Here is a 24,066-nt window from a genome sequence, read left to right on the forward strand (position 1 = left end):
CAAAAATGTAAACGCAAGAGGCGCAAAACGGCGGGACTCTTCTGTATACAAGCTACAGGTGAGATGCAATTGCTTTACCATATGAACTTTTGAGTGGGTATTTTCATCAGTGACATTACTAATTCAGCTTGCTAACTAGCTCACCAACATAGCTAACTACATTTAATTTCCTAATTACTTGCTACACAAACTGTGCATTTTTAGCCTGGCTTGCTAGGTTTAATTTAGCTAGCTAGCCTTCCTTTCCATACACTAATGGTGCACGGATGTTTTTTGCCTGTCTTGATAGTTTTAATTAACCAAACTAACCTGCACTTTACTACACTAATGCTGCAAAATAGGTGTTTTTAGCCAGATATGCTAGGTTTTATTAAGCAAGCTAGCATGCACTTCAGTACACTAATGCTGGTGTTTTTAGCCATGTATGCTAGGTTTAGCTTAGCAAGCTAGCCTGCACATCAGTACACTTATGCTAACTATTTTGAATGTTGACAACCAACCTCACACATTTAATTAAGGTGACTACATCTAATGAGCTGTTTAAAAATGAATACATTTGTTTGTATAAAAAAATCCTCAACCATTTAGCTCATAAAATAAAAAAAAAAAAAGCTTTACAAATTCAATGTGCAGATATATCATAAAGAGAAATAAAGTTTTGCATCAGCGGCTGTGTGCCTAACTAACACATTTTTGGAGTTTGTACTACTATGTATCTATCTGACCCTGTGTGTGTGTATATATATATATCTATATCTATATCTATATCTATTTATCTATCTTATCTATCTATTCAATCCCCCTAAATTTCCTTGATCCTCACTCCTGCTCCTCCAAAATGCACAGTGTCGTCGTGATTATACACGTTGGAAGACATCACTCACGATTGGGCCGGGACACTTCAGCTTGTGTGTTTAAATTGCTCCCAGTAGTATCCTCAATCTGTGTGGAAATCAATATGGCTTTTACTGTCACATTGGAGGGGCGGGGACCATGTATTGATGTTCAGATGTCATTTCAGGGGGATTTGATGTTTCTGTCCCCTCTTCAGTGAGGAGATGGCACAATAGATCAACTGATGATGTCTACTTGCTTTCTCCTGGGTTTTACTGGAGCCTTGCATTGTTTAGAGTGAAATCGCAGATGTAGAGTTGAGTCAGAACGTGCTGAGCTTACAAAGAAAAACAAAACGAAAAGGTTTAGGGAAATATTCTATTGATTGTTTTTATCAGGAAAGCTTTTTGAATTAAAGCCGGATATCTTAATAGGGTTATCATCGTAAGCTTCAAACCCAGGACAAGCGCTCTGAACAGACATTATCACATACTGATCACACCACACACACACACACAGGCATTTTATCCATCCACAGGGTTCTCGCGGGGTCTTAAAAAGTCTTAAATCTGATCAAAAACATTAGAAAGGTCTTAAATATGATTTAGATTCTAGAAGGTCTTAAAAATGATCGGATTTGAAAGGTACTTCTGTGTTGCGATCGCGTCTAAATGTGTTTTGGGGGAAATGTCCGGGCTGCAAAGTAACCAGTATGGTAATAGCCTTTCAGTTCCCCCCAACAATTTGTATTGAAATAAATCAACATGGAACCAGTAATAATCACTAACTTTGCATCCCCCCCGGCCCCTTATCGGAGAACACCCAGCTAGTAACCAACCAACCAAGCTTCAGCTAGCGGCAGTCAGACAGGAACTTGGGTATCTTCGAATCTACTTACAAATAAATATGGGGAAGTGTAAGTTCAACCGTATTTGGTTGGAAAACATCGAATTTAGTGCTTGGTTGAAACCAGTGGAGGAAAACGCGTTTGACACACACACACACACGCACGCGCACGCGCACACGCACACACACACTTTTTGTCTAACACACACACACACACTTTTTGTCTAACACACACACACACTTTTTGTCTAACACACACACACACTTTTTGTCTAACACAGTTCTGTGTACTGTTAGGCTGTTATGTTCAGTCATCGTTCTCATGTTGAACATGAATACATTTACTTTGAAAGTAATTATGGGACGTATTTCTTCTTTCATAGCAATTTTCCTTCATACTTTCTTGCCGTGAAATATGTCTTAAATTCTATTCAAAGTGGTCTTAAAAAGTCTTACATTTGAGTTGGTGAAACCTGCAGGAACCCTGCATCCAGTATAGACAATGTTGTGTCTCAATGCACAGTTACTGCTCCTACTTGTAAATAGAATTGTTTTGGTCTTATTTTGTTTTAGTATTGGGAAGATCTTTTATACACAATTACATTTTTTTTAAAGTGAGGGGATTGATGAAGTACTGTAGAATTGAATGCAGTTTATATATTTATAGAGGGTTTTTCACAGTCACAAGATGGAGAAATACCGGTTCAAAGCAGTATTCAATGCTTTGTTCAGATTAGATAAGGCCCATGTCAGAAATGATCATGCTTGTCATATGTCTATTTCCATAGAGGCTTAATCCTCATGTTAATCGTTGTCACATAGCTTATCATATGCTTACAACAGTGTGTCATGCTTTGGGTGAACTCAAACCTGCAACTTATCATCCAGGTAAGCAACATCTTTTACTACGTCATTCATGTTAGGCCTTAATCACATGTTTTGATTACGGTTGCTTGTGGTACGCACTGCAAGCTGACCACAACTTTATGGAAATGTCATAGCTGCTTGACACACCAATGTTAAACCTTTCAGTTGTTATACATTTTTTAATTTTTTTTAATTTACCTAGCAACAGGTGACGGAGCCTTTCTTTGCCTTGCCACTGCATCAGAGAAGAAAGCTTTCTTAATTTAGAGTTCTGTGCTGCCTTACAGTGCAACACAAGCTAACAGAATAAGCTAAATCACCATTCTTGTTTCTTGAAGTTTTCTGTATTATTTACATCGTAATGAGTTTTTGGTTTACATTTCTTGTCAGCTTCCTCATCCTCTTTCATTGACCCCTTTTTAATATGTGGCTTGCTTTATGTTTCGGAGATTATTTTTGTTAAACGCCACCAATCATCTCTTTCACACATCTTGTTCATATATTTATAGATTAAGCTTTTCTCATCAGTCCCAATCCCTCTCTGTTCCTGTCCCACTGTTTCTCTCCAAAGAGTCTCGCCTCCTCCCTGACAGCCCGTGAGCCCTAGAGTCACATTTCAGGCCTGGCTGCTACTTAAAGGCCCATAATCTGCTTGGCGAATGGCTACAGTGTGGAGGCCTGAACGGAAGCAAATTATTCGCTTTAAGGACTCCTGCTGCTGTGGGACCCGGGGCTAGTGGCTGGTGCCGTTAACGTTAACACACACACAGTGTGCAAGCCATCATTATTTATTTAACCCGTTAAGTGTTTAAAGTGGAAGGAGTCCACCGGGAAATGGCTTGGTTGATGAAATTATTCCACATATATATATGGTTAAATCCTTTAGGGAGAGGAGCAAGGGAACATGGAAAGATGAAGCCTACCTACATTTCCAGATGCAAGGCCGATCACATGATAACAGAGTGGGTGCTTAACCGACATATACCTCACAACATGGAAGGAAGTCACTGGGATAATGTAAATGTTTCCTGGGCTGTGTGAGAGATAGTGTCAGACAAGAATAAAATGCAAAAGTGTTTGCTGTTGTGTCAGACAAAGTGTTACCAATTGGCAGTTTCACATAATGCCACTACAACGAACATGAGTTGTTTAGCAAGCCCTGGCTGATGATAAATATCTTCTAGCATTCACAATGTCACTGGCAACCCTGATTCTCCTTGAAGCGCGTGTGTGTGTTGGTTCACACTGTAACTGTGTTTCTGTGTCCAGGTGCATCTGTTTGATCACAGTAATAGACAGAAGGGATAGCATATTTGTTTTCTCTATGTGTGTGTGGAATAAGGAGCCCCAGCATTAATAAGTAATCATTGGATGTTGGCCCTCCCATAACATGTTGGACCAGCAGCACTTGCCCCCAGTAATGACACCATTACAGGGCCGAAGTAGCCAGTTGAGGGTTTACCTCTGGGAATCACTTCTCTGTCTACACTGTGCCTCAACTCCTCGTCATATGGGCTGGGAGATTGTAGTGTTGGACCGTCGGTACACAGATGGTTGCCTTTACTCGCAATAATACTCATCAGAGATGCACACAAAATAAATGACAGTCTTCAGATATGATTCATTAATACATATACACATGTTTAGTAAAATAACCCAAAGAGCTCAGCTGTATCTAAACCCATCTGGGGAGAAAAGGCAGTAACCGAATGCACTCAACAATTTGGGGAATGTTGTGGGGGTGAGTAATTTGTTACAACACAGGGAGAAATGTAGCTACTATTTATTATATAATATAAATATGGTGATGGCAAGTAGAGATAGACAGAGGGATGGAGAGAGAGAGAGAGGGGGGGCTGAACAGATTGAATGGCTAATGAAATGGGTACCTCCAGGCCTGAATAAATTCTCTGGTCTGGCGATCCCCCAGGATGCTGGCCTCCCAGGGAGATTAATGACCACTGGGCCATGGTATAATGAAGTAGTTTGCTTTGGCAATGTGCTTGTGAATTCATCACAGTGTCCACAAGTGGGCTGGCCGAGCACAACATCTTTATAAATCCCCCTCTATCTTCTCTCCCGCTGCTGATTTATGGTTCCGCCACCCCCAAATGGTTTGGCCCCTCTCACCAGACCCCGCCCTGGCTGACCATCACCATCCTGCCGAAATCCAGGTCACTGCACTGATGGGGAAGAAATGGGAGGCTAATCAGATAATGGGAGGTGGAAATGGGCGAGAGTGAGTCTGAATCTTCCATCTCTCAACTCCTCCTCTGCCTGTCTCCATTTCTTTCTATTTAAGCACTCTCATGCACATAGACTTGGATGAGGTGATTCATTCTGTTTTCCGTCGGTATCTTGCGCTTAACCTTAGAAGCGATCAAAAACAATTTGCACATACATGGGTACTAAAGAGGGAATATTGCCACAGAGAAGAGCCATGTTTCTTGGCAAGGGGTGTGTGTGTGCAACAGTGCAGTAGCAGAGCAAGTGTACCAGGCAATGTGTGACTTACACATCACTAATCCACAATGATACAGTGAATGGCAACAGATTCCCCTTTGGTCTTAATAAGGAAAACAATGATCATAATGATTTTCAAATTAAAGCTTTTTAATGTTGAACTCATTTCAGCATGTAATGGATGCTGTGCACACCTAATTGTTAATAAATGTTGGCTATCTCCTGTGAATAGCTTAGTCCTAAATGCATTCCCACCACAGGCCAGGCGTTTGTTACAGTTCTGTGCCCCTTGCTGCTGAGACATGGCCAACCTCTTAATGGCTGAGGACTGATGAGACTTAATGTTGCACAACTCTTGTCAGCCTCATAAAGCCTGTCTGCCTGATAACTGAATCTCCATATGGAATAGTGGCAAGGAATTTAAAGGAGAACAATAAAGCATATTGAGGGATATTTAGATTAAAATGCATTTAATTGGGTTCCTGTCTTAACGCATTGGAGATGTGTTCTCACGTAGCTCTGCGAGTGTACTTTACTTAAGCTAAATAATGCCCCTGTCATAGTGTTTGTAGTCTAACCTAGTAAAGATTATTAATGAGTGCAATAAATCCAAATTGCATAATAGGAAGTTATGAAAAAAGGATTGTCAGAGTTAGGTCTAATGAGTATTTAGTTTGTTTACCAAGAGCAATTGTCACCCTGTGCCATGTGTACTTTGTAATTGTCAAAGGCTTTACATCCCCATTCTTTTCTCAAGAAAGCTTATCTTAATCTACAGTGTCTTATTTTTCTTGGAAAGGGATGGATGAGTCGAGTAATTGTACAGTTGACATCGGCTTAGACAACATCATCCCCTTAGTCCCCAGCTAATCCTACAGAGTGATAACAATAATGGGAAAAAAGAATGGAGATATTCTTTTTACAAAAGAAGATATGGAGTTTAATTTGTAATTAGCTGCAGAGGTCAAAGACTTGATTCACCATCTGAAGGTTGTCCTCCCTTATTTCTCTCCCCTCTCTTCTTCATTTCCCGTTTGCCTCTCAGTATTCAACCTTTGAATCAGATTATGACCTTGTTGTGATGAAGTCAAGTGTTAATTGTATGTGTGTGTGTGTGTGTGTGTGTGTGTGTGTGTGCTTAAAGAAGATCAGTGAATAAAAACGGGGATATTTCCCTGATGATTGCTCGACAGTTTGAAAAGGAAAGGTGTGCAATTGTGAGCGGTTGTCTGTGTTTGCGCGTGTTTGCCGATTGGAAGTGTAATTTATTTTAGGGGGGTTTTGACCCTAGACCCCCATCCACCCCCCACTCCATCTGCCCTGTATCAGACAGCTCTGTGTAGCCCCTTGGGGCTCTGAAGTAGCAGAGTTGCCCTCTTTGCCCGTATGTGTTTGTGTTAGTCCATGTGTGGAAAATCAGACCTTTTTGCTTGTGTGTGTAAATGTGTGTGTGTTAACGTGTGTGCGTCTGTGCTAGTATTGATCCCCCCCTCCTTCCTTATAATGAAGTGGAACTACAGCTCCATTACGAGCTGCTCTGCCATTGGCTGGAGGTAATATGAAATTAGCTAGCGTGCCGTGAGCCTGTCAGTATTGATTTCACTACCCAGATTACTTGTTACAAAAGAATAGAGCTGTCTGTGGCATAATTGAACAAGTTAACTCCTTGTCTCATAAAATGTAGGCCTGTATTGATTGTTACAGGGAGGGCTCAGTGATATGCAGAGAGAAAGTAAGTTGTACGGGTGTTAACTGTGAAGAGGTGCTGATGCTTTCTTTTCTTCCTCGACGGTGTCACCCTGACACGTGGATCGAGGCGTTTCTTGCTGAGTCGCAGGATGGCGGACAGCAAATGAGTTTTGTTCCATCAGCCTCACGTTACAACAAACGTTTCTCGCTTTTCCTCCGTCTGTCATTTTTCATTTGATTTGCCTCAAGATTTCCTCAGTCTTGCTTACAATTTATTACCATATGTAAAAGGTGTCAGAAGTTGAAATGGTCAGAGCAGATTTCCTTTGGTTTATCGCGAGTGACCTGTTTGTAAGTAGAGCAGTTGTGATGATGATGGCAGCAGAAGCCTCTCTATATTTTTTGCTTCGCTGATGAACTGGAGCATGCTAGTCCTGTCTAATCACACTTGGCAGATTTGTGCCAGGGAAAGTGAGGTGTTTAACAAGTGTCCTGGGCCATTAATTAAGCGCCTCTTTAGGATAAAAAGGAGAGTAGATGTGTTCAATAATTTACACACGCTAAAGGCACCTAGAACAGCTTTGCCCACAGAGAGAGGAGAAAAAAGTCTGTGTTCTCTGGACTGTATAAATGGGTGAAGCCAAATAGATGGATTCACAAATGCCTATATGCACACAGAGATACACACTCCCCCACAGCTGCAGTGTAATGAGCCTTTAGCCTGTTAACCCTAGCTAGCTACCTCTCGAGCAAGGTGCTTCAACATGCCTCTGTTGAGGGCATAATACTTATCTTTGGTAATTAGAAAATGGGGCTCAGTCAACAATAAAAACGGAGAGTTCATTCAGACAAATTTCCCATAATTGTTCATTGAACAGCTGAGGAAACTGAGGGCTTCTTTGACCGCGTTTGGGGCAAAGGAGGGGGTGTTAAATTGTTTGATGTGCGAATGATGATGTTGTCCCTAAAACAGACATGGAAGGTACAGCGTTTTCCCCCCCGCCGACAGGGTGAGGGATTAATGAAATGCTCCTCCACGCGCCGACTTCCTGCACTCCACTGCTGAGTGATAAGTAGCTAACCAACGAAGCCTGTAATTACAATCTTACAGAAACCGGCCTGATCTGTATATAAATCTCACCATCCAATTACAAGATGTAATAATTCTGCACTCAGGCTGGTAATGAGGTCTAATACTGGTGCATGTGATAATCCCCTCTGGATGCGGGCTTGATCAGATGTTGGCTTTGTAATTAGACTGGCAGAAAATCATTATTTCGTGTTCGGGAAAAAATGAGGTTGGTGGGAAGTTAATTTTCTCCCCATTCTCTGAAGCGTAGACAAGAATTTAATGATTTAATCATGATTGTTAGCTATTTTGCAATCAATTTGTAATGATTGTGTCGCAACAGAGGCTTTCAGGGAGAAGGGCCTGTAAAGATTGAAGGTGTCATTGATATGGCATGGCCCTGTCAATAGATCTATACAGAGCAACGCTGATACTGCGGACGAGTGCGTGCATATACGGATGCATGTGAGTGAATGTGTGCATGTACATGTATGTGTTGTGTTTAGTTTTTTTGTATGTTGTTGGTATGTAAGAATCAGCCGTAGGAAATCTGATAACAGCTACCCTTAATTGTTTAACAAGCCTGAGCTGAATAACACTTTTTCCGTGTCTCAACTGCAAAAATAAGCAATTTCAGGAGGAGAGGGTAGTAAATAGGAACTGTACAACCTGAGTGCAACTGCACAACAAAGTAAAAGAAAAGGTAGATTTTTGATGGACAGTATATATGTGGTTAATAGTTTATTAGCAAATAAGTTGGTTATTATTGGTATTGTTCCAATAGTTGAATTTCGGATGTTATTAACGCCCGGCAATGTTTGCTGCGGACTAGGGAGGAACACCCAGTTCAGAGTGGGGGGTTTAAGCCTCTGTGCCGTTCCCTCTCCTCTCTTTCCCTCTCCTCTGCTGCTCTGCTCTGTGTGCTGCCTGCTTACAAAGGTATTTTAGGGACAGCAGAGTAGAGTGGGCAAAGCAGAGAGAAAGAAACAGACTTTAGGTTGTATCTTATTGTAGACAAAGTCTAATTGCTCGTTTTCTATACAGTTAGCACAATTCGATAGTAAGGGAGATGATAATTGATTAATCAAACACCTGTTGAACAAGGAGAGTGTTTTAAAAATAAAAGTGTACTTGTATACCTTTTTAGGTTACTGTTAATTAGTCTAAGAAAATACAAAGTCCATAAGAATATTAGGTCTTGCAGTAATCTATCTCTTTGACATTTTTGTACACTGCTTTCTCTGCAACCGTGGAAAATATGTTTCTTAAAGTAGAAAAGGTTAAGAAACATTTTCTGACGTTAATAGTTGGTCTACATTATGTGACTTTGATAGATAGAGATTTTGGGACTTAACGACACAAAATGTTGTCTAGAAAGGGTTGCAAACGTTTTGGTCTGAATCGTTAGAATATCGTCTTTGCTTTCAGCGCACTTCTCCATACAAGTCTTTAGAAAACAAGAAGAAAAAACACAAGAAATAATGTGATATAGATGTTTTTTAATTGACTGAGTAGTCCAACTACCATTATCTCTACTTCATTGATAATGAAAGGATGAATAACTTAGCATTTCTGTTGTATCTCTCTATCAGTGTGATTATCCCATTTCCCCAGGTTGTGCGGATCAATTGGTCAGTTGTAGCATAACAATCATTATACAGTGTAAACAGAATAATTGTAAAACTATAGCGAAACATCTCAGTTAAAATGTCAGTCAATGCGTGAAAGCAGTTCTCCAGAGGTTCACACTGTATTAACGTCTTCTCCCACTGTAGCTCGATGCAGTGTTTGATTGGAATAGGTCCTGTTTGATCATCTGGAGCTACTTAGTTTACCGGAGCATCCACCATGCAGTAGATTTAGGCAGTCCTGTGGGTTTGCACTTAGTTCATCTCTACCCTAATCTCCTGGCGATTGCAGCTGAATACTTTATTGATAGGGAATCGACTCCAGTCCTCCGAGCCGATTTCTATAATTGATACTGTTTGAAGTTAGTCCCAGAAGGCTGAGCGTTCAAAGGGTGGCTGCTGTTTTGATCAATTATTTTCAAGTGCAAACTTTAAAAAATCTGGATTGAGTCAATACCGCCCTCTTGTTTATACTTTAATTCAGCTGTTTTAATACAGATTAAGGTCGTTTATTCACATAGCATGGGTTAATGTTATGCTACATATGTTATCATGTCAAAAATATTAGCGTTATATTTAAGCAATAGCTTCGCGTCGGGCCGAACCACGCCCCTTAGCTGTGATATAATGAGCATATACCACGGCCTGAAGTGAGCTATTGCTTTTATAAAACGGTTACCAAGTGTGGCAATATGAAAAATACACACTCTAATTTAAATAGTTTTTATTAGTAAATAATGATGTTCAAAATAAAATAGTCCCTCCGTTGCCTTCTGCACGAAACATAGTGCGAGGTGGTTGCTATGCAACAACACTAACAGCTAGCGAACATATTAGACAGAGAGCGTTGATCGATTATTTGGCTATTTATTTACATTAATTTGTATGTTGCCGTTTATTGTGCACCCACTGAAAAACTGTCCAGCATCAGTAGCATGGCTTACGTGGTTACTTGTATAGGCTGAGGTTGTTCTAGGCTGTTGCTTGGCGTGGCGAGAATATTGCTCCACTTTCTCCGGTCCCCGAGATTCGGCTTCCAGTAGCTCTGGAGAGAGCTTTCGCACCTGTGGCCACTAACGGTCATAATTTCTCTGCTTTGTTTCAAGACCCGCATCAGAAACCTTTTGAATGGTGGTACTTCTCCAGTTGGTCTACCTGCTCTTCACGTAGCTCTGCATGTCGTCGTTTAGGTGCTTTTTTTTCTGGAGATAGCCACTGCTCAATCCACTCCTCCATAGTAAGGCCACCCCGGAGGTCGAAGTTAACCTTAAATGTTTCCATCTTAAGCTTTGGTAGTTAGTTAGTTTCGTAACGGACGTAATGTCACAGCTGTAACGGTTGTAGCTTTTTCTCAGACGCGGAGGGATACTGACTTGTGAAAAGTAACTACAATTCTACCTGTGATATACGCTCATTATATCACAGCTAAGAACCAATCAGATTGCTTGATTTGACTTGTCCGTTTTATAATGCAATTTATATATATTTTGTAGCCCTGGTATTTTAATAATGTATACTATTGTTTCAAGCGATTGTTCAATTTAGGTGCTTCAGACTTGGATATAATAACAGTATATTACTTACTAATTTGCCAAATTAATAAAAGGGAATACAAACTGTAGGTTCCTATCAGTGTTGTAAAACTGCTAGGAAAGACAGTGGGACAAGTTTTGGTACAAAAACATCTAAATTAAATAAGGTTTTCCAAGTGTATACTTTTCCCCAGCTTTTATGGTTAGCCTTCATCCGTGGTGCCCGGCCTCGCGCCTCCAATTTCCACCTCTGCCCGGCTGAAGGCTCCTCAGAGACGCTTGGCTGGAGCTCTGGGCCACTGGGCCTTTGGACCTCAGAGTCCTCCACTTCTGTGCTTTGGATAGTAAAAGAGGGAGCTGCTATATTAAATCCTGCCCATTCTCAGCCCCAGTCCGCCTCACCGTACACTCCCACCTGCTCAATACCTCAGAAGAGCTTTCAAGTGCTCTTTGAAAGGAAAAAAAAAAAGGGAAGAAATCAGACCGTGCTCTTCCAGGCGCTCAATAGCATGGCACTAGCCTCTTTCAGCTCCCATGACACCACTCTTCCCCCCTCTCTTCTCAGTTCTAGGGTGTTTCAATTTATTTTTCTGTTCTTTTTTTTCTTCTCTCCTTCAATCTTCTATCTCTTACAACCTTGTATTCCCCCTGACTGCCTTCTTGTCTCAGGCTCTCAGCATTTTCTTAGTGCTAGAGAGAGCTGCATTAGCCATAAATCAGGACACTTTTTCTGCTGCCTCAATACAGAAATGTGTGTTTTTGGCATTATAGTAGAGCCTTTTGTATTTGGCCCGGGACTAAATTGAATGAAAAATGAATACATCACCTCAGTATATTACAGTTGTTATTTTGGCAGTTGATGGGGAATCATAGCTGCCATAAACACCTGCTCGGAGTAAATCTTCTCATGTCTTCTGCCCACTGGCCAACACAGCAGCATAGGATCAAATGCTGAAGTCAAATAAATGTTGCTGATAATTAGTCATGTCTCATCTTCCCCTCCCTTGCAATTAAATGTGACCCCTTTATGTTTTATGTATGCCAGCATAAACTCCTTTACTCCTAAAACACCTTCTAGATATGAGACGGGAAGTGTATTGTAAACTAATTGCTCCATATTGGACGACAGCCACTAGATATTATATTAAGTTTGTGTTATTATTATGTGAAAGTAATGAAACACACATACACACATGTACTATAGGAGTTTATGAATGTACGCTGTCAAAACTAATTCCCGTTCCTGTAACATCTTAACAGTTATAAAGCAGAGACGGTGCTTGGGAAAGCTGTGATTTGAAGACATAAGCCTCGGGCTCCTCATTCCACTCTGCTTCTGAACTCCCCTCATGCTCCCTGATACGGAGACACATTATAAAGTCTCTCCCTGTAGCTCTCCTCTTATCTTCGCCTGCTATAAAACTATCTCAGAGAAATAGCACAGCGTTAAGGTTTGAAGTAATCTGTTTCTTTTCATTCTTCCATGAAACATATGCCTACTTTGTAACAAGGGGGAAAACTAATTATAGACTTGTACAGGAAAGATAATACAGTTGTAGTGATTGCTTTGTCCCAGTGCTGGGGTTGTGTCTCGACAGTGTATGTGTACTGTAATGATGGCTTTATCTAGCTCCAATACTCCTTTACAAAGCCCTGTAATTATGTTAGATGCCCACAGAATGGCAGACACTCTTGGGCAATGGCCATTGTGAGGGAAAGAAGTACCAAAGGTCTATTAAAACTATTTTCCACTATGTATGTGTTTCGGCACATAGGTTACTGCGTGGGCAACGGCATGCTTTACTGGCAGCGGGCATGCATGCAGTACAAACAAAGGCAATGCAAATATACATGGAAAGGTTTATATGCCAATGCTCATAGGTCAGATCGTCAGTTTCCACTCAGTCTTTGCAGACTGTTTACACATAGGTGGATGACTTAGAAGCCTGTCATTATGTGTAAAGATTGAGTTTTATGTTGAAAAATCTAAATACATCAGCAGTGATTATAGCCCATGATCATAACATTGGGGGTAGAGTTTACTATACTTCTTAAAAAAACGTACAACTGTCAATGTAGTGTCCCTGCAGTGTCTCTCGAACTGCTACACCTTTTCTCCGCGAGGTAAACACGGCATAGTTCCATTGCCAAGTATTTTCATATGGTTGTTTACAACAGGCAACCTCTTTTGTCATGACACTGCTTGAATATTTGTTTTGATATTGTTGCAAGTCCAAGAGTACCATGTTGGTGTGAATGTTTTGAGTGCAAGTATCTGTTGGCATGCGTCTCATGAGTGCCGTAATGAGATTATTTGAGTGCACATCCGACGAATAGCACATGCCTGCGTTTTTTTTTCTCTGGACTCGCAGAGCACTCTTTCTTCCCAGAGGTCAAGGACAGATAAGGAGGTCTCTCTCTGTCTTCCTCACTCTCACCCATTTCCCTGTCTCTATTTCCCACATGTAGCGCGTGAGGCAGTGCAGCGCCATCCAGCCGTGAAGCCATTTGGCGGTGAGGAGGAAGAGAGGGGCCAGCTGAAGGTTAGTCAGAAGCACAGACAGACACGCATCCATACGTACGTACAGAGAATCATGCCTCCATTAGCAGGGTCTCTGTTTACCGAGGGGGAGACGCCAGGGATTTGGTGGCATACGCTGCAGCCCCTGGCAGCCTCGTGACAGAGCACTTACAGTAGAGACGGTGACCCAGAGGCTGTGTCCTGAGGCAACGCTGCCGGGCTGGGATGGACAGTGGGGGTGATTGGCGTGCCAGTTTATCTACTGTTCAAATACCAATCTTAAAGCATTTCTAATTTTTGTGTGATGCCTGTAGGGCTTCAGACAGCATCAGGGGACATTTTCTGGGCCATTTCCTTCAACTCCATGCCACAAATCCCTGACCTGTTGGTGTATTCTGTGCATTGCCTCCTAGAAATATTGATAGTAGTTCAATAGGAGAGCATGCAACTCATATACTTGTCCAAGATGTCCCACATGGGCAATACAAGTTGTTAACAAAGAAGTTTTATTGTAGCTGGACTGAGTAGCATATGATGTAAAGTTTTTGAATGCAAAAAGTTAGGGAATTTGGCAGATCATTGAAAGTCAGAACTGGACGTAGATAAAACAAAATTAGACTCTCGGCCAGAGGTGGCGCTAGACTTTTTCGCTGCCCGTCATTTTGACGGACAGGATCGTAAAATGTCCGTCAAAATCCATTATTACCCGTCGGTCTACTCTGTACACAACTCTGACGGGGGGGGGGGGGGGAAGAGAGGAGAGAGAGGGAGGGCACGCTCGTGAACTGTTGAGGGGGGGGGGCACGCTCGTGAACTGTTAGCGCCGGTGTTATGCTGTGTTATGCATGCCCACTGCACCTCGCGGGAGCGCGCACAGCGTAAAGCAAAAACTCCCAGACACTGTTTGTTTGTTCGGCAAAGTTAGGTTTGGAAACTGTATAATTTCCTTTTCGGCAGGCATGCATAACACGGCATAACACCGGAGCCTCGCTGCGGGGAAGCTTTGGTGCTGTTCTGAGTTTGTTCTAATCTGTCAAAATGACGAACTGTTTTCAGATTTTTCCGTCATTGTTAAAAAAAACGGAAAATATTCGGTTAACGCGACCTCTGCTCTCGGCCCACTGCAGCGATATTTCTTTCTAGAAGCATTTAGTGGGGAATGTTTCATGAATCTGTGAAAACTCTGTATCCCAATGGATATACATATTTAATGACTCAGTTAAGCAATGTCATCGTTGTGTATTATTAATAAGATTGGGGAAACATTTGCAAGCTGCAGTACTTTGTGTATTTAACGTCTCCTTGTGGGTTTGTGCAGCCCACAATACCAAACATATAAAAACGAATACAAACAAAACAAATAATTATTACAGGCTACAATAATTAGGGGTGTCGTAAAATACTTTATATGACATTTAATGCAAGTTTGGTTGGACTAGAGGAAGTCTATTAGGATATACAATATAGCAAGACTGGAACATTGTCGATGTTTATTAATCTATGTATCAGCACTGATGTCATTTTCTACCTTTTCATACGTCTTGTCTACAACTCAGTTACAGCTGTTCAGTCCCTCTCTTGTGCAGTTTGTCAGCTATGCTCCTTCCAAACAGGATCTTAAAGTTGGATTGTTACTTTGCTCTTGTTGACTTCGAGCGGGTAATATTCCACAGTATGGAAGATGGATAATAACTGTCTTCTTTTTAGCTAGGCAGTTCCAAGACAAAAGCTGTCTTCATTAGGACCCCGTTAGACCTTGTTTCACCTGACTGACTGACAGACTGGCCGTGATGAGGCTCCATTAGACTGCTGCACAACTCTCTGTGGACTGCCCATTTACTGAAGGGCCCTCTTTCCCTCTTTCTCTACCTCTCTTGCTCTCGCTTGTTCTGTCTGACCAGGGTAACCCCAGGAGCCCCCTTAACCAACGGTGGTTGAGAGCCCAGTCAATCAGACGCAATGATGTTAAACTCCTCTCCAATGAATACCCTTCACCAGTCATCACAGAGATTGTCTCTGTGTGGCGGCTGATTAGGAGCTTATCTCAAGTAGGTTCATCTCAATTTACTGTCCGTTTGAAGAGAGGAGCTAGCTTTTACTATTGCTCTGTCCTCTACACGATTGCTTTACCTCGGAGCAGACAGACCTGTAATGAGGAAATAACATGCCTTGCCATGCCTTATACAGCCCTTTTCTAATAGATTTGTCCGAAACAGTTCACAAAGCAAAGCCTGTGCATAGAAAGATATGAAAATGATCACATGATGGTCCTGGGAATTGTTCACTGAATTATATTTGATCAGGTTAACCTCAGGAGCAGTTTCTGTCGGCTGAGCATTGCTTTCTTATTGCCAACATTAGTTTGGGGGGGAATGGACTTAAAATGTTTATTATGCAAAACACAACTGAAAAATGATTTTGTCTGTGAAGAACACTGGTTTCCGCCATTGTATTGCAAACCTGTCGGGCCCAGGTTAACGTCCCACCTACCTATTCATGTTTTTTAAATATATTTTAAAGATTTATTTGTCTAAACAATTAAGCCCTATAGAAAGGTTGATTTGAACTGAATGAGTGTGGTTGAGAAAGAGAGCCTGGGTGTGTGACTGCAAATAAGTAATTATGATTTTATAAACATTTTAACTGCATCATGCTGCGTTCACACCGGACGCGATGCGATGTTTGGGGGCGGCGCGATTTACATGTAAAGTCAATGCAGAGATGCAAACAGACGCGAATTCGCTCCGACAGCGCGCATGAAGCGGTTAATGCGAATGCCACGGCACAATTGAGGTGATTGGAGGGGGCCGCTCGAGCGTCAAATTCGCGTGACACGATCTCGTGGTAGCCAATCAGCGGTGAGGATCTCAGCCTGCCTTCACTGACGTTGAACCACAAAACCAACATCAGCCGTTAGCTGTTAGCCCTCAGAGCTCACAGCTCCTCATATCTGTTCAGAAACTCGACAAAAGTTAAACAAGTACAAACCACAGACTGTCTGTGTCATGGTGAATACAGTCGCTGCTTTATTTATGTCTGTAGGCCGTTGTTGTGAGTGTGGACGGTCGGAGCAGCTACAACGTTAGTTTAGCCGATCTCCATTCAAAAAACACGCATTTTAAAAGGTTTTTCGCCTGCCGTCTGTCTGCAGACTTGTCAAAGCATTAATTCATGGTTTTTACTAACCGGTATCAGTATGTTGTTACTCCGGCATTATTTTGAAACGTGTATTACAATTAAATCACGGTCAAATATGTTCATTTTGTTGTAGTTGTAGCCCCCTCAACAGCGATTCTTGTTTGAATGATGCGAGTAAACACAGCTGACAGCCGCGGTGAAACTCGAGCGTTTAGAGCGATGCGATAGGAGCGATTAGAGCGAAGCGAATATTCGCATCGTGTCCGGTGTGAACGCAGCATAAGAGTATGAACTTGTAAGGTGGACCAGTTTTTCTGGCAACAGGGGCAAAACATATTTTCTGGTGGAAACCTTGAACACGTATACTAAAATGAGCTGCCAAACTTAAAGTTTAGTTTTCAAAAAGGTTTTAGTCTAAAACAAACCTCTTTTCTCTTCTGTACCTTTGTATGGCAACGATGAACAGTAGCTTACACTTTTGCTCATATACACACATATGCAGTGAGGTCCTTGTCAAGGTCGGGCCAGGACAGGTAGAAAGGCGTTGAATTACTGTTTTTGAATTCCCTCCTGTGACACTCTTTCAAGGAGATATGAAAAAAAGGTGCATCGATCTCCATAATGCATTGCTCCATGTTGCCAGGGGGGGAAGTGAATAGGGATGGCAGGTTGGAGGGTAATCTCGGTGTAAGGAGGTTAGCGGGCATAGGATTTGATCATGCCTGGCCATTCGGTTCAGCGTTGAAGGATGTTGCATGCGGCGGTGTCGGCCACTGAGTGCCCATCGAGCCAGACAAGTCAATAAGTCCCCATCACCTCTCATTGGTTAGTGATGCTCTATTGGAGAGACAAAAACCCCGTTCACTGCCTCCCCCTCCCCCTGTCTTCACCTGTCAAGTGATGTATGGGCAGCAGGGAATCAGCGTCTGCTTCTAGCACTCAACAGTCCAGCCAGCAGCACACACATCGACAGCCTTCAAAACTATTCGACTCTAACGTTTACTATCACTCAGTGTGGTGTGTGATTGCAGGTAGGTCTCACGATAATTAATTTTGTTGGACGATACATTTTCCCGGGACTTATTGCGATAAACGATAATATTGTCGCACCATTTTAGACCACTGACATAATGATAATATATAATAATAATTCAAGCACATCCTTTCAAACAGAACTTTTTATTGAACATTCAACATTGCAAATGAAATGTGAAATAATATTCAAATATATAAATTATATATAATAAATAAAACAAATAAATTTAATTATAACAAATTAATTAAAATCACACACAACCAAAACAATCAATTAAATAGACTCAGGCTGGAAAACAGAGCTCTCTCTCTCATATATATATATATATATATGAGAGAGAGAGAGCTAGAGTCTATTTAATTGATTGTTTTGGTTGTGTGTGATTTTAATTAATTTAAAATATAAATAAATAATACATAATAATAAATATATATATATATATATATATATATATATATATATATATATATATATATAAACATAGAACAGCTGTTATATATATATATATATATATATCAGCTGTTATATATATATATATATATAAACATATATATATATATAAACATATATATTTAAACACATATATACATATATGTTTATAAACATATATATATATATATATATATATATGTTTATAAACATATATATATAAATAAATAAATAAATATGAGCACACATGGTCTCACAAGCAAAAAAAACCTCCTTAAAACAACAGTCAAGTGTACAGTCCACTGTCCATACAAAGACCCAGATGCCTCAACAGGCCATATCCAAATCTGTATTTCAAAGATTTAGAGCAAGGAACACCAACATGTTTGCATTGTCGGGCAAATGCATCTTTGATTGTAAACTGTAGGGAAGGTGTGGGCTCTCCATCTCCAGCTGCCGTGTTTGCTCCCTGCTGGGAAAACGGAATGGGGTGGTTGTGTTTCAGATGCAGTTTAAGGTTGGTCGTATTGCTAGCTTTTGTTGCTACCTTTTTAAAACAAATGCGACACACCGCCCGGCTCATTCAAGTCCGTAGGTTTGCCTCGTTGATTTGGGTTAAATCCAAAATATGTGGTATTATGTTTTGCAACCACTTCCATTTAACTTCAAATTCCCCTCGAGTAAGTCACGCGTTGTCTCCTGCTTGTCTCTTATTATTAATTTGGCTGCTGCACGCGGAGTGTCCTGACCTGGCTGTGTCATGGGCCGTGTGTGAGCCCCGCCCCTCATAGCGTGCAGGGCTGGCAGACACAGCCGCCGGGCTAAAATGCTGGTCACATCCTTATGTAAACAAACTTGCATGTAAACGGCAATTTATCGAGCTCAGAAAAGTTATCGAGTCCATTTTTATTTATCGTACGATAAGTCAATTTATTGATTATCGCGACAGGCCTAATTGCAGGTCTCTCCTGAGCGGTTTGTTATTGTGCCTCACCAGGTCCTCCTGTATACTCCAACAGCTGTGGTTTGCCAGCAGGATGAGTGTAGCTTGCAATCATCAAACAGAGTTAAAACAATTCACAGAAAACAAACCATACTTTCCTCACCCTCAGAAGCATGCGGTCCCTTGAATCAGTGTAAGGGCTACTATGTGCGCAGACAAAAGGGATGTTTGCATTCTTTGCTTGGAAACGGCTATAGAATAATTTGGGTTTTCTGGTGAGAACTTGAAAGAACCTAATTCAGGCTGACATTAGCTTGCTATGCAAAAGGAGTTGACTTTTAGGATATAGTTGAATGATCTTACAAATGTGATCATGTGTGTATTAAAGAACCAAGAAAGCAGTGAACTCTGACTTTACAAAGGCTGTATTGGTGGATAGATCAGACGGTTGGCTGTACTTTTGAAGTTCGAAGTCAGAAAAGTCGAAATGTAAAGCTGTATCCATGCTCTCTGTATCTCCCTGGAATAACTTTTTTAACATTTCTTCCTCAGATCAGAGAACATGAAATATATGCTGAAGAAAAAGAAATATGACCCCACTTGTTTTCTTCTCCTCAGTTGCTCCCCATCTCTCTCTGTATCTCTCCCTCAGCTCTCATCTCTAATTCTCCCTACCACTTGTTCCTTTCCACTACTACACTCTGCTTGCCACATGCTGTAAGTGAGATAAAAAGGTGGATTCTAGAAAACCTCACGAACGGCGCCCTGCTTTATAGTCCTTGAGCTTTGAGTGTGGAAGAGTTGAGGAAGAAGAGAGATGTAGAGAGAAGAACAAACAGAGGGCTGTTATAGTGAAAACAGACGGTCAGACTATTGCACAAGTACAGGGTTTATGCTTTGTTGTTTCGTTTGGGCACTTTGGGACCAAGCTTGCAAAATACCGTTGGATAACGTCTTAATAGGCTTATACAAGAGTCTGTTTTATGTGGGAATAAAAAGCAGTGACTGTAAAATCCCATTATAAGGACATTACAACCTAAAGAGTGAGTTATAGAGCCAATGAACGGTCAAACTGCTCTCTTTGTGTCTCTTTGGAGTATCTGTTATTATTTTGCATCCATGATTTCTCTAAATTATATTCCACTGAAAAACATATCACAATGCTTTGAATATTTTAAGCCAGATTACAATAAACTGTTTTTTGTTTAAATCATTCGTAAACGGGTCAGATTAAAAACTGAAAATATTCACAATCGCAAATCTTATATCCAGTTTTTTTTCCTCCCATCTCCAATTTATGTTTCTCCTGCTTGTGTTTATAGTCCTTAATGTTCTTTTATGAGCCATGATTATTGCTGCAGCCGCATTAACCAACTCAACAAGTTGTTGATGCACATGCACTCCAACAGAAAGCACGTTACCCGATGCTACTCTCTTTCAGCCCTTGTTTTGCTGACGATAGTCCTTTACTTGTGTACAGTAAGAGTGTTGTCTTTTTGACATCAAACCTGGATTAGAAGTAGCTTTCTTGCTTTAACCTGGGATTATATGTGTCAAAACATGTACCTCACTGGAGCTCCACAGGTGGGTACACTACATTTACTGGAGAGATATGACATGGGATATAAAAAAAAGTTAGTGTGTGTTTTCCTATTTATCTTTTGAAACATATCTAATATCATCTTGTGTCGTTTTACAAGGATATTTATTGGCTGATGTACCTTTGACCCCCTACAGTACTTGTAGTTGGTGTCAGTGTTTGCAATTTTGATATTAAGTATTTTTCTGCATTAGCTAAAACCATATGCTGGAGTGAACTCGGCGCTGCCTGGCTAGATGCTGCTACACACATGGTTTAGGTTTAGTTTTCTTCCCTCCATAAGGAAGGCGTGGTCTGATACCATGCAGAGTTTATGGCCTTAAAGCCATCTGATCAGGTGTGATGTGTTAAGATGTTACAGCTTAGATCTGGTGTGACCCAAAACCATAAAATATATTTCCTGCCGTGAGCTTTTCATCTCTCTACCATAACAAACAGTTTGATGTATATAAAATGTACTGCAGCCTCTTAAACCTCAGTTCATTTGAACAGTCCTTTGTCGGTTAGTACATTTCCAGATGTTTCCCCATTGCAGTTGGTGTTTGTAGCATTGCTTGGCAAGATGTGATCGCCAAGTCCTTCCTGCAAAAGGTCAAAATCCAGTGCTCATGAAATCCACCATTTGTATATTGCCCAGGCTTCCTTTCGTAACACATCAACTGATATTCACTGAGAAGGGGATACAGTCTTTGTTTCACTTTGTTCATGCTCAACATGCTGAATGCACATTAACCAATTCAAGAGCACTTCACAAGACATAACATAACATGGATGTGCTGGATGTGCAATTACACCACTTTTCCTCTGTGTAGTTGTGGTTTTATTTAATGATTTTGATGTGAACACATTATGTTGCAATGTAATTCTGGCTTGTGACAGTCCCCGGGCGCTCTGCCCCAGAGTGCAGAGAGGATTAAGACCTCTTAGACAGACCCCATCTTGTGGTGAAACGCTCAATAACATTTAACTCCACACTATCAAACCTCCCATCTCTCTCAAACGGAACCTGTTGCATCAGTTGTAATGTATTTTCTGTGTTCGTTGTAAATGTACCAATATATAAAACAATTGGTTGAACCACCAACTTTATGTTTCCCTTAAGTTTTCATGCATTGTCATTGGTTGATATGAGGGGGATTGTTTTTGCCCCTCTAGTAAGAGCATTAGTAGTTCAACTGCTACCAGATACCAAAAATATGGCAGGATCATTTTTCATTATTCTGGTTTTCTTAATGTATGGGGTCACCTAAATATTTCTTAACCAACACTAAGTGAAAAGCAAGTTATGGATAAATTGCGTTAAAATGTGTCGTAATTTCTGTTCAACTGAGAATTAATCCTTATATTTATGTGGTTCACTGTCCCAATCAAATCAACTTTTTTTTACATGAGAAGTTTATAATTGTAATATCTTATTGACATGAAACTTAATGAGTACATTCATGTGGTCAAGGAGAAAACTGTTTTGGTCTCACATGGGCTTAGCTTTTTAGCAAAAATGGCTCCATTGTGAATGAGTGTGTTATAGTAAAATGTGTTTGTGCTGTAGTTATTTGGAAAAAGGATAATGCCTTCCCTTGCCATCTCCCATCAATAACTGTACTACAACAGATCATATGGGGAAACGCAGTGTCCAGTTAGATGTCTGAGCACTGGCGGTCACAGTGTGTGTTGTAATCCTTCATGTCAGAGGTTAAAAGGCACAATCAGGCATTTCAAGCGGGAGATCCAAGCAAGCTTCCTGGCGGCCTTTTAGTACCTGTGCCTCCTCTGGGATCTCTTTCCACATCAGTATTCAGGTCCACTATCTCAGCCCCTTCTCACTCCATCCACCCCTGGATTTATTTTCATACTATGGGGGTATGATAGCCACTTAATAATTCATATTTAGAGTGTATACCCATGCACTGAGAAATTCTGATTCATCCTCCTGAGTAGCCGCCCACCCTCTTGCATCATTTAAGCCTCCAAGTTCTAGATGTGGCTTTTTCGCTCAGTCTGTGCAACGCTCTTCGAGTAGAGCTGTCAAAATCTCGAGCGTAAGAGGAAAGTTTGTGTGGGTAGACAGGATCTTCTGTTTTCTTTTAGTCAACATGCTTATTTAAAGAGCAACAAGAGTCGGATCAAACCCAGTCGGAGTTCAACTTTCCAAGACAATGACTCTGAAGACGCAGGGTGGCACTGACACATATCCCCATCTGAATCTGATGGAGGCTCGTTAAGCAGTCGTGGTGGAGTCACGCATTCTGGTGAGATCAGGTTGTCTAAATCACATGTGTCAAACTCAAGGCCCGGGGGCCAAATCAGGCCCTTGGTGGATTTAATTTCGGCCCGCAGGATAATTTCTAATTACTATTAGATCTGGCCCGGCGGTATATTGCACGCACACCTTCACTCAATCCTGAGGGTCTCCTCAGCTCAGAGCCTGAGCCCAAACATTGATGAACTTGCACCCAAGATGAGATGCCAAGTATCTGGCTTGAACTAGCATCACAGAGCAGCACACGGAGTTTCAATGGATGTTTCCTTCTGCACTTTTTCTCTCACGACAGCAGGGCATGTTTGGTTTTTTCTTTGAGGGAAATGTTTTTTTTTAAGCTGTTGTTGGCCTGTGGAAAAATGTAATCATAAGAAATGACTCCGGAAAAGCTGCAGATAGAGCCATAAGAAATGAATGCAACTGATTATTTAATGTTTAATGTTGTTTTTATAGGCAATCATTTAAGCTTTGTTAGTTCCAGGTTTAATATGTGCAATAAGTTCATTTCAATACGTTTTGCAATAAACATTGAACCAGTCCGGCCCTCCACTAGTACCCATTTTTTAATTTTGACCCACAGTGTATTTGAGTTTGACACCCCTGCTCTAAATGGTCTGCTCTCGCATTAAAGCCCCTCTGACCAATATGGGAATTATCTTTTCATGTAAGAAAAAAAAACAATGTCTTCACTTTTCATGAACTCAAAGCATAATGCAGAAACTCAGCCTTTCTATAACTTTACTAAAATAGGAACAACCATTCAGAATCAAATCAGTTTTCTCTAAAAGATTAAACTCTGTAAAACTTGTACATTACAATCATAGTTTAAATGTGTATTTGCCAATCCAGTATGTCTACTATGGCTGGATTATCTAGGCTAACCAAAACATCTGAAAGGTAGAGAAGAAAAACTACACTTTCCTTATAATCATTTCTTACATTTTTTGGTACTTGTTAGACGCTTTTATCCAAAGCGACTTACATACTCAATACTGTGGACAATCCCCACAGGAGCAATGTGGGGTGAAGTGTCTTGCCCAGGGACACAACAACATGCTGACTGCAGTGGGGTTTGAACCTGATCCGAACACCAACGCACTATCCACTGCGCCACACGCTTCCCCTTTTGTCTTGTTCAAATAAAACGATTATGGAGCATAAACACATCTTACTTGGCAAACAACAGATGTATTTATCAGTGACATCAGTGC

At 41.0% G+C, this 24,066-nt stretch overlaps 1 long non-coding RNA gene across 1 annotated transcript in view; it reads left to right on the forward strand.

The window, feature by feature from the left end:
* The window catches only part of LOC117496669, an 80,316-nt gene continuing 56,250 nt past the window's right edge, over window positions 1–24,066 (forward strand). Inside the window, exons 1-2 of the long non-coding RNA XR_004557316.1 lie at window positions 1–58; window positions 13,398–13,471. This is a non-coding gene — a long non-coding RNA (uncharacterized LOC117496669). The remainder of the gene's footprint in view (window positions 59–13,397; window positions 13,472–24,066) is intronic.

This window comes from Trematomus bernacchii, unplaced genomic scaffold (assembly GCF_902827165.1).
Source record: "Trematomus bernacchii unplaced genomic scaffold, fTreBer1.1, whole genome shotgun sequence".
In the NCBI taxonomy this organism is placed as follows: Eukaryota; Metazoa; Chordata; class Actinopteri; order Perciformes; family Nototheniidae; genus Trematomus; species Trematomus bernacchii.